Below are 12,859 nucleotides of genomic sequence, written 5' to 3'. Positions count from 1 at the left end.
ATCGCAGCTCCACAAAGGACAATAGCCAAGTCTGGGAAGCAAGCTAATTGATGGAATTACACAGAAATGAATACACGATTGGGTACATATACACAATGCAATATTTCTCAACCACAAAGAAATAGGAAATAATTCCAAGTCCAGCCACAGAAAAGAGTCAAGGTGATCATTCCAAGTGAAGGAAGCGAGACAGGGATGGACAAGTATCATATGATATCACTCTAGGTGTAATCTAAAAATGGATGCAAATGAACTTCTTTACAAAAGAGAAACAGATTCACAGACTTAGAAAAGAAACCTATGGCTACCAAAAAAGATGTGTGGGGGGGTCAGGGAATAATTAGCTGGTTCCGATTAATATATACATATTAAACAGGTGCTATTGTTGTTTAACCACTCAATCATGTCTGACTGTGTGGCCCCATGGACTGTAGCCTACCAGAGGACTGTAGCTCCTCTGTCCATGGGATTTCCCAGGCAAGAGTACTAGAGTGGGTTTCCATTTCCTCCACCAGGGGATCTTCCTGACCCAGGGATTGAACCCATGTCTCCTGCAACTCTCCTGCACTGCAGGTGGATTCTTTACCACTGAACCAGCAGAGAAGTCATAAAACAGGTGATGAAGGGCTCTTAATAGTCTCAAGTCTAACAGGGCTTTAAATGACAACTGCCCTCAAGAAATGTCCTGGGAAAAAAATCATTGTAAAAGAATTCCAAACAGGGCCAAGTTTCAAGAAGCCAGTTTGAAGATGCAAATTGTATTTGCAAGGTATAAAATAATAAAAGCACAGGGGAAGAAACTCCACATCAATAATTATTAAATCAATGCCAATCAAAACTTCAGTAAGCTATCACCTTATGCTAGTCACAATGGCCATCATTAAAAAGATCTACAAAGAATAAATACTGTAGAGAACATACCAAAAAAATGGAATCTTCCTACAATCTTGGTGGGAATGTAACTGGTGAAGCCACGATGGAAAGCAGCATGGACGTTCCTTGAAACATTAAACATAGAGGTATCATGATCCTGCAGTCCCATTCCTGGGCTTAGATCCAAAGAAAATCATCATTCAAAATGACACGTGTACCTCGATTTTCAGGGCAGCACTATTTACAATTGTCAAGACATAAAAATTCACCAAAATGTCCATTGACACAAATATGAAGACTACATTGTACATCTATACACTAAAATACTACTCAGCCACAAAACAAAATGAAATAATCATATTGGCAGCAGCATGGATGAACCAAGAAACTATAATTCTATGTGAGGTAAGTCAGAGATAAAAAGACAAACATCCTAAGATATCACATACAGGTGGGATCTCTAAATTCATACGAATGAACTAATGTACATAACAGAAAGAGCCTGAGAAAACTAAGTTCTGATTATCAAAACAAAGTTAGAAGGGATAAATTACGGGTTTGGGACGAAAATATACACATGAATAAATATCAAGTTGATAATGAAAAAGGACCTGCTGAATAAAACATGGAAGTCTCCTGGACAAACTGTAATAACCTATATGAGAAAAAAAACAGAAAAACAATATATATACATCCATGTATAATTGAATCAAGTTCATGTACACCTAAAACTAAACATCGGAAATCAACTCTACCCCAATATAAAATAACAATTCAATTACAAACTGGACCTGAGCTCCATCTAGGGGAAACCACACAGTCATGACCCTATGAACTGGACACGTGATATGTTATGATATTAATGTGACACCTCCAAAGACTTTCACTCAGCAGAACACGGAGCAGCAACCGACCCAAAGGTGCCTGACCTCATGTGAATGCGACAAGATGACAAGAAGAAAACGGACCACAGGTTAATCAGGGCAACACCCTCACTTCAGACGTTGGGAATCTCTGAGGAGACAGGACACACTGCAGGTGAGGAGCAGACATGTGGTCTCCGTGTGCACAGGATCCTGACCCACGTGGATGGGGTGAGACCCACACAATCCCCAGAGCCTGCACCTGGGGTCCCACGACCCTTGGTTAGGATACCATGTCTCTGCTGGTTGGGTCCCTAAGATGGAAACAAGTGGGTTCTTGTAAACTCTTGGCATGATAGAAAGAAATGTAGGGTTGGTCTCCTCTCCCAACACTTGTCCTGAGAAGTCCTCGTCTCCTCCCTTTGGTTCTGAATGATATTAACAGTTTTTACAGCTGTCATGATAATGTCGAACACACTACCTTGGTTCTGGCAGGCTTGGTCCTTTCTTGTTCCACTGAGGTGTTGAGAAAACACACCAGACGCAGGGCTGGGAGACGACGGGCAGGTCTGGTCTCTGCTGAGTAGGGACGGTCCACTGGAACGAGATCACAGCAGCGACCTCACCTGCTGCCCATTGGCTTTTTGCCTGATCCGTGTGCCCTGCAATCAGTTCACCAGGTGAACCTGCCTCCCTTCCCTCCATGCTTGTGCTGGAAAATTAGGATAATTACCAGGTAGAGACACCTGAGGAGTCTCCAGGAGCCCCAGGGAGGGTGAACCTCAAGAGGGTAAGAAGAAAACAGGCACAGGCCTGTATAAAGTGAACACCATAAAGCATTAATTCCTAAACACACGGGAAGCGCACGTGTGTTCTTCCCTTTTCCTTAGCTTTGTGTGTATGGTCTCCCCACACACGTGACCCTGACCCATGGAGGTGGGGTGAGACTTGCACCGTCCCCTGACCCCCCCACCTGGAGTCACACATCCCCTTGGTCGGGACACCATGGCTGTGGTCGGTGGGCCCCCAATGTGTAAACAAGCCTGGTCCCTGGGACCTCTAGGACCCTAGAAAAAAGTGTAGGGTCCACCTCCTCTCCCCACAATTGTCCCTGAGAAGTCAGGGCCCTCTTGTTTTCACTTTGGTTCTGTGTGATTTTTTCCTGGTTTGAAAGCTCATGCTAGAGATGAACACACTACCTTGGTTCTGGCAGGCTCTGTCTTTTTTGTCCCGCTGAGGTGCTGAGAAAACAGGAGAGCTGGGCTGAGAAACGAGGGGCAACTCCATCCTCTTTGGAGGAGAGAGTCGACTGGAAGGAGAGCCCAGCAGCAACCTCACCTGCTGCCCGTTGACTTTTTGCCTGATCCCTGCACCCTGGAACCAATTCACCAGGTGAACCTGCCTTTCTATTAAACCTGAATGTGCTGAAAAATTGGAATAAATACTAGTTAGCCCACCTGAGGCGGAGAAGGCAATGGCACCCCACTCTAGTACTCTTGCCTGGAAAATCCCATGGGTAGAGGAGCCTGGTGGGCTGCAGTCTATGGGGTCACGACTGAGCAATATCACTTTCACTTTTCACTTTCATGCATTGGAGAAGGAAATGGCAACCCACTCCAGTGTTCTTGCCTGGAGAATCCCAGGGACGGGGGAGCCTGTTAGGCTGCCGTCTATGGGGTCGCACAGAGTCGGACACGACTAAAGTGACTTAGCAGCCCACCTGAGGAGTCTCAAGGACCCCAGGGAAGATGAACCTGTCACAGAGACAGACTACAAACCCTACCGCAGCACTGACCTCCCCCTCTCCCGGGAGAGCCATGGAATCCTACTCAGAGAAGAGCACGGTTCCCCAGAGAAGCCCACCTCAGCCCCAGACCCTAGACATCTGAGTGCTGACGTTCAGACGCAGGCACGGAGTTTTCCAGGACAGAGGCCAGGCCAGGTCTCTACCCAGGTCTCCATGTCCTAGTGCAGAGAGTACAAGGTCAAGCCTAAATGTCCTCACTACAGAAAGCACACAGTCTTGTCTAAACAGCATCAGTATAGACAAGACTTGGAGAGGTCTAAATCTACCATGTAGACAGAACTTGGTCAGGTTCAGACTAGTTTAAGGCTGGTTTCCCAGGAGGCACAGGTCACACACATGCAGGGAGTCTCACTGTTGAACAGGGTCTCACCCTCGTGTGGGAGTTAGGATGTACATTTCTTGAAGAAATCATCCCTGGGCTCCACACTTCACCCACATCAGGAAACTGAAAGGATCTGTGTCATTAAACATTTTAACAGGCAAAACAACAATGTTACCAATCTCTCTGGTCACATGATGGTCAGGATCCAGGGGAGAGCCAGGAACTCCTGAGTGCGGCCCAGTGTCCTGTAAAGACAGACAGGAAGTGGCCTGATCCCAGCATCCCAGGCTTCCAGCAGGAGGTGACCACAGTGGAAATCTGGAAAAATACATTCTTTATTAGTACAGAAAACATATGCCCCTTGATTTTTTGCTTCTCTGTTCAAACTGAGCTAGATTGAAATTGATATTCATATCAACAGGTAACATTTTTGAGGTTTGAAATGTCATACCAGGGAAACAGGACCTGAAGAAAAGGGAATACTCCTAAGCTGCTGCAGGGAAAAAACATCCTAAAAATAAAGCTAAAATTCAACTTGGACTCAATTATGACAGTATGTGGTTACATAGAGTGTGAACCAAGGGTCTACATATAGTAGGCAATATGTGAAGACAAATTTGATATCTCATGTGAGGGTAAAGGTTTCCTGTCAGATATGCAACTGGTATGGACAAATTCTTTAAGAATATTGCATGTATCTTTTCAAATTAAAGCTTTGTCTGGATGCATGCTTTAGAGTAGGATTGCTGGATCATATGGTGACTGCAGCCATGAAATTAAAAGACTCTTGCTTCTTGGAAGAAAAGCTATGATAAACCTAGACAGCATATTAAAAAGCAGAGACATTACTTTGCTGGCAATGGTCCGTCCATCTAGTCAAAGCTATGGTTTTTCCAGTAGTCCTGTATAGATGTGAGAGTTGGACCATGAAGAAAGCTGAGCCCTGAAGAATTGATGCTTTTGAACTGTAGTGTTGGAGAAGACCCTTGAGAGTCCCTTGGACTGCAAGGAGATCCAACCTGTCAATCCTAAAGAAGATCAGTCCTGAATATATATTGGAAGGACTGATGCTGAAGCTGAAACTCCAATACTTTGGCCACCTGACATGAAGAACTGACTCATTGGAAAAGGTCCTGACCCTGGAAAGATTGAGGGCAGGAGGAGAAGGGGACAACAGAGGATGAGATCGTTGGATGGCATCACCAACTCAATGGACATGAGTTTGAGCAAGTTCCAGGAGTTGCTGATGAACAGGGAAGCCTGGCATGCTACAGTCCATGAGGTCACAAAGAGTTGGACACAACTGAGTGACTAACACACACACATGCATCTTTGAGCAGTTTTAGAGACTTGCATGCTTCCTAAAAAAAAAAGTCTTGTGTTGGGACCAAGGTCTGCTTCCCAATAAAAGCTGTTCCTTGAGCAAATTCAGTCACTGACCAGGGGGCACATGGTGAGACCACCATGTCAGCTTACATTTCCCATATTTCAGGCCTCAGATTGACCATTCCATTTGACAGTTTGCCCTGGTGATACAGCTTGACCTCTTTCTGTATGACTAGGTGAGCTGTTAATGACATTTTAGGATTCTGTAGGATTAACAGCCCTCTAATAGCAAAATATATGTTTTAAAGTTACACCAGGACATGGGGTTACACCATGAGCCTAAGGAGTTTCACATCAAAATTAGTTTCTTGATGGAATCTCTATTTTTAAAAATTTCCCATTTTTATTTTGCTATTTTTTTGATTATTTTGTGCAGATAGCCATCAACAATTTTAAGTTGAAGTACAGTTTATTTCCAACACTGTATTAGTTTTGGGTGTACAACAGAGTAGATCACTATTTTTATGGATTATACTCCATTTAAAGTTATTACAAATAGAGTCTGTATTTCCTTGTGCTGTAGAATATATGCCTATAGCTACTGACTTCATACTGGCCCTGACACCCGTCTTGCCCCTTCCCCCCACTCCCCCCTACCCCGACTGGCAGCCTCTAGCTCTCTATCTGTGAGTCTGTTTCTGTTTCACGGATAAGTTCATTGGTGTCATGTTTTAGATTTCACATAGAAGTGATAACACACAGTATTTCTTTTTGTCTTTCTGACTTACATCACTTACTATGATAATGTCTAGGGTTGTATTGCTGAAAACCCATTATTTCAATCTTTTTTTATAGCTGAGTAGTATAGGGTCGCGAAGAGTTGGACTCGACTGAGCGACTTCACTTTCACTTTTCACTTTCATGCATTGGAGAAGGAAATGGCAACCCACTCCAGTGTTCTTGCCTGGAGAACCCTAGGGATGGGGGAGCCTAGTGGGCTGCCGTCTCTGGGGTCACACAGAGTTGGACACGACTGAAGCGACTTAGCAGCAGCAGCAGTATTCAGTATGTATCTCACGTATGAAAACCTAGGTATATATTTCGTATATGAAAACCTAGGAAAGCTAGGTATATATTTCCTATATGAAAATATAAGTATATATATTTGAAGAGTGGAATCCTTTGCTATTGTTCTTTAACCAAAGGAATTTAAATTTTACGATAACTTATAACGATACTAATTCTTACAACTTGGGCTTGGTAAAATGTGTTTCACTGGGACTTCTATGGCAATAGTTCTCAAACTTTGGTGTGCTTCAGAATCACCTGGAGGCTTTATGAATCCAAATTGTCAGACTGCAGTTTCATAGCTTCTGATTTAGCAGATTTGCAAATACCAGTCCAGGGACCATAATGAAAATCACTGTGTCTTTTGAGTAATGCTTTTAGACACTGAAGATAACCCTTCTAATTCAAGTATACTGTCTTACATCTTAATACATACAAAAGTCTTTATTTGAAACTAGAAGATTGCTAAATGATTTCCATTTATAGGGCACTACAAACTGAAATCAATATGTAGGCATCAAAAATAATGAAAATAAAATGTATTGTCAAAGAACATTGAGAGAGGAACTTAAGTTAAAAAAAATTATCCTGTAATTAGATTCATTTGGCTGAATAATTCTTTATAAAAAAAATTAAGAGGAAAACTACTTTATGTGATTTTTTAAAATTCTCATCAAAATTAGTTTCCTAATGGAATCTTCTATTTTAAGTCTCCAACCTTTATTTTGCTGAGTTATATTCTATATATATTTCATATATGAAAATAGAGGTATATATCTCTTATATGACAATATAGGTACATATCTCATATATGAAAATAGAGGTACATATTTTTGTACCATAAAATTTAAAACTCATAAACATTTTCAAACAATTAAAGGCTTTCATTGCATGGCTCAAAACAAACTGTGGAAAATTCTTAAAGAGATGGGAATACTAGACCACCTTAACTTGCCTCCTGAGAACCCTGGATGCAAGACAAGAAGCAACAGTTAGAACTGAACAATGGACTGGTTCCAACTGGGAAAGGAGTACGTCAAGGCTGTATATTGTCACCCTCTTATTCAACTTATATGCAGTGTTGCTGTTTTTGTTTAGTCGCCCAGTCTTGTCTCTTTGCAGCCCCATGGACTGCAGCATGCCAGGCCTCCCTGTCCCTCACCATCTCCCAGAGTTTGCCCAAGTTCATGTTCATTGCATCAGTGATGCCATCCAGCCATCTTACCCTCTGATGCCCTCTTCTCCTTCTACCCTCAATCTTTCCCAGCATTAGGGACTTGGTTTCCAATGAGTCGTCTGTTTGCATCAAATAACCAAAATCCTGGAGCTTCAGCATCAGCTCTTCCAGTGAATATTCAGGGTTGATCTCCTTTAAGATTGACTAGTTTGATCTCCTTGCTGTCTAAGGGGCTTTCAAGAGTCTTCTCTAACACCACAGTTCAAAAGCATCAATTCTTTGGCATTCTGCCTTCTTTACAGTCCAGCTCTCACAACCATATGTGACCACTGGGAAGATCATAACCTTGACTAGACGGACCTTTGTCGGCAGAGTTAATGTCTCTGCTTTTCAACACACTGTCTAGGTTAGCCATCATTTTCCTGCCAAAGCAATTGTCTTCTGATTTCATGGCTGCAGTCACCGTCCACGGTGATTTTGGAGCCCAAGAAGTGGAAATCTGTCACTACTTCCACATTTTCCCTTCTATTTGCCATGCAGTGACGGGGCTGGGAGCCACGATCTTAGTTTTTTTTAATAGTTAGTCTTAAGCCGGCTCTTTCACTTTCCTCCTTCACTCTCATCAAGAAGCTCTTTAGTTCCTTTTTACATTCTGCCGTTAGAGTGGTATCATCCACATATCTGTGGTTGCTGATGTTTCTCTCGCCTATCTCAATGCCAGCTTGTAACCCGGCCTTTCTCATGATGTGCTCAGAGTATAGGTTAAGCAAACAGGGTGACAGCAGACAGCGTTGTACTCCTTTCTCGATCTTGAACCAATCAGTCATTCCATATGGGGTTCTAACTGTTGCCTCTTGACCTGCACACAGGTTTCTCAGGAGACAGGGAAGATGGTTTGGTATTCCCATTTCTTTACGAGTTTTCCACAGTTTGTCATGATCCACACAAAGGCTTTAATGTAGTCAATGAAACAGAGATAGATGTTTTCCTGAAATTCCCTTGCTTTCTCTACAATCCAGCAAATGTTGGCAATTTGATCTTTAGTGTCTCTTCATTTCTAAACCCAACTTGTACATCTCAAAGTTCTTGTATTGAACAATGCTGAAGCCAAGCAAGCAAGATTTTAAGCATGACCTTACTAGCATGGGAGATGAGTGCAACTGTCCGATGGTTAGCACATTCTTTGGTACTACCCTTGGGAAATGGGATGAGGATGGACCTTTCTCAGTCCTGCGGCCGCTGCTAGATCTTCCAGACTTGCCGACATGATGAATGCAAAGCTTTGATGGCGTCATCCTTTAGGAATTTGAATAATTTTGCTGGAATTTCATTGCATCCACTAGCTTTATCAACAGCAGTGCTTCTTAACGCCCACTTGACTTCACACTCCAGAGTGTCTGGCTCTGGGTGACTAACCACACCATCGTAGTAATCCAGTTCATCAAGATCTTTTTTATACAGTTCTTCTGTGTATTCTTTCCATCTCTCCTTGATCTCTTCAGTGTCTGCTAGGTCTAGTACTACCATTTGTTATCCTTTATTGTGCCCATCTTTGGGCGGAATGCTCCCTTGATGTTTCCAATTTTCCTGAAGAGATCTCTAGTCTTTTCCTGTTTGTTTTTTTCCCTTCTATTAAGCACTGTTCATTGAAGAAGGCCTTCTTATCTCTCCTAGCTGTTCTTTGGAACTCTGCATTTAATTAGATGTACCTTTCCCTCTCTCCCTTGCTTTTCACTTCTCTTTGTTCTTCTATTTGTAAAGCCTTCTCGGATAACCACTTTGCCTTCTTGCTTTTCTTTTTCTTCGGGATGGTTTTGTTTGCCACCTCGTGTACAATATTGCGGACTTTGTCCATAGTTTTTCAGGAACACTCATAACTAGATCTAGTCCCCTGAATCTATTCATTACCTCTACTGTGAATCCATACGGAATTTGATTTCAGTCATACCTGGCTGGCCTAGTGTTTTTCCCAGGTTTTCTTAGTTTAAGCTTGAATTTTGCTATGAGACTCTGATGACCTGAGCCACAGTCATCCCCAGGTCTTTTGTTTTTGCTGACTGAATACAGCTTCTCCATCTTCAGCTACAAAGAATGTAATCAATTTGATTTCAGTAATAACCATTTGGTGAGGTCCATGTGTAAAGTCATCTCTTGTGTTGTTGAAAAAGGGTCAACAACATGAAGGATCCCCTTCACGGATCACTGCCTTGTCATGGTGAAGGGGCTTGCGTAACTCAATGAAGCTATGAGCCATGCCATGCAGGGCCACCCAAGATGGACGGGCCATAGCAGAGAGTTCTGACAAAACGTGATCCACTAGAGGAGGGAGTGGCAGACCACCCCAGTACACTTGCCGTGAGAACCTCATGAACTGTATAAAGGCCATATACAGAGTACATCACGCTAAATGCCTGGCTAAATGAATCACAAGCTGGAATCAAGATTGCTGGGAGAAATATTAACAACCTCAGATATGCAGATGATACCACCCTAATGGCAGAAAGTGAAGAAGAACTGGAGAACCTCTTGGTGAAGGTTGGGAGAGGGTTTAAACTGGCTTAAAACAACTTAAAATTATGACATCCAGTCCTATCACATTATGGCAAATAGATGAGGAAAAAATGGAAACAGTGGCAGATTTTCTTCTCTTGGGCTCCAAAATCACTGGGCTTCAAATTATTTCATGGTGACTGAAGCATGAAATAAAAGACATTTGTTCCTTTGAAGAAAAGCTATGACAAACCTGGACAGCATATTAAAGAGCAGAGACATCACTTTGCTGACAAAGGTCTGTGTAGTCAAAATTTTTGCAGTAGTCATGTATGGATGTGAGAGTTGGTCCATAAAGAAGGGTGAGCACCGAAGAACTGATGCTTTCGAATTGCGGTGCTAGAGAAAACTCTTGAGAGTTCCTTGGACAGCAAGGAGATTAAACCAGTCAATCCTAAAGGAAATCAACCCTGAATATTCATTGGAAGGACTGATGCTGAACTTGAAGCTCCAATGCTTTGCCCACCTCATGCAAAGAGCCAACTTATTTGAAAAGACCCTCATGCTAGGAAAGATTGAGGGCAGGAGGAGAAGTGGGCAACAGAGGATGACATGGTTGGATGGCATCGCTGATTCAATGGACATGAGTTTGAGCAAACTCCTGGAAAGAGTGAAGGACAGGGAAGACTTGTGTGCTGCAGTCCATGGGTCACAAAGAGCTGGAAACAACTTAGAATCTGAACAACAGCAAAGAATTAAAAACATTCATAAAATGAAAAAATTTCATAAAATGAAGAAGTTTCTGAAAATTTAAAGCTTCATGAAATTAAAAACTTCCTCATAATATTAAAATTATAAAATTATTCATAAAATTAAAAATGTCTACTCCATGAAACACCTTATTCAGAAAACCAAAAGACGAATCACAGACTGGAAGAAGTCATTTCCAAAACACATATCGAATAAAGGATCTGTACTCAAATTAGACCAAACAGCCCCATTTACATTTGGTAAAGACTGAAAAACACACCTCACCAAGAAAATAAGGAGATATGTACACAGATACTTTTTGAAGTGAAAGAAAGAGGAGTCACTCAGTCATGTCTGACTCTTTGCAACCACATGGACTGTAACCTACCAGGCTCTTCCATCCATGGGATTTTCCAGGCAAGAGTACTGGAATGGGCTGCCATTTCCTTTTCCAGGGGATCTTCCCAACCCAGGGATTGAACCCGGGTCTCCCGCATTGCAGGCAGACGCTTTACCATCTGAGCCACCAGGGAAGCCTTATGTATTTTTTCATCAGGATATGATTTTTTATATCTCTGTGTAGATGTTAACATCTCTAGGTAGATAGATATTTCTATCTCTCAGTAGATGTAAATAGATATTCCATAAAATTAAAACTTCCATAAAAATAACTTTCATAAACTGAATAACTGGCATAAATTGAATAACTTCTATAAAATTAATAACTTTCACATAGTTAATAATATTCATATTACTCACTTCCATACAATTTTATTCACTTTCATATGACTAAAACCTTCCTCAGAAAAATAAAAATTATAAAATTATTTATAAAATTGAAAGCTTTTACTCTATGAAATACCTTCTTGAGAAAATCAAATAATGAATGACAAACTGAAACAGATTATTTCCAAAACACATATCAGATAAAGAATCTGTACTCAAATTATATGAAACAGCTCCATTAAAATTTGGCAAGGACTGAAACACAAACCTGGGGAAAAAAGATAAACACAGTAAATAAGGAAGGAAGGAAGAACTAGGGTGGGGTAGAGACAGCCCCTTGAGACAGCTAACCCTAGGATCTGACATCCCCACACCCGGGTCAGTGTCCTGAGAAAACCATCATTCAAGAATGCTCATGCACCCCACTTTCATTGCACCACTACTTAAATAGATTAAATCTTAAAGAAACATGGTATGTATATACAATGGGCCATTACTCAGACATGAAAACAGCCACTAAAATTATGAAATTATGCCACTAGTAACCATAAGGTTAAACCCTGGAGGATCAAACACTAAGTGGAGTCAGCAATAGAGGAAGAAAATAGCAGATGATATTCCTTCTAGGTGAAGTTAAACAAAGAGATACACTGGAAGTAATTTACAACACCAAAGGAGACTCAGAGATTAAAACACGAAAAAAGGATCCAGAAAAAAAAGAAAGGGGAAAGGATGATTAGGAGGTTGGTACTAATGTATGCATAGCAATCTGTATCTGTGACAGATAATCCACTAGGACTGTCTCCTTCCCTCCTGCCTGTGCACTGAGATCTGTATCTCTAACACACCCACAGAAATCTGTATCTGTATTAGCTAATCCACAAGGATTATCTCCTGCCCGCCTTCCCTCCTTTTTGCCTTTCTTTCATTTACGTATACATAGAAATACTCATCTCTAACATATAAGTAAATACCTGTCACTGTAATAGAGAATCCATAAAGAATATTTCCTTCCTTCATTCCCTGCACATATGAAAAAATTGTATCTCTGATAGTTACCCCACAGGGACCCGATGTTCACCACAGAGAAATTTACTCCACTTTGCTCTGTAACCTCTATCGTAAAAGACTCAATAAGAAGTGCAAACATGCTGTATGATTATGTCATAACTGAGTCAGTCTGTGGTACACTTACTGTAGTGAAAGGAAAAAAAGAGGAATGAGCTTTTCTCTTTCCTTTGCCTGAAAACAAAGACGATAAAGAGAAAGAACAGTGAACAGGCCTGAACATTCCTAGTTTTTTACTTCAGTTCAGTTCAGTCGCTTAGTCATGTCCGACTCAGCGACCCCATGGACTGTGGCCCACCAGGCTCCTCAGTCCATGACATTTTCCAAGCAAGAGTGCTGGAGTGGGGTGCCATTGTCTTCTCCGACAGAAAGGGGGAGGGAGATGCAAA

This window comes from Capra hircus, chromosome 21, assembly GCF_001704415.2.
Source record: "Capra hircus breed San Clemente chromosome 21, ASM170441v1, whole genome shotgun sequence".
NCBI lineage: Eukaryota > Metazoa > Chordata > Mammalia > Artiodactyla > Bovidae > Capra > Capra hircus.
The sequence above is the reverse complement of the archived record's forward strand: the minus strand, read 5'-3'. Positions refer to the sequence as shown.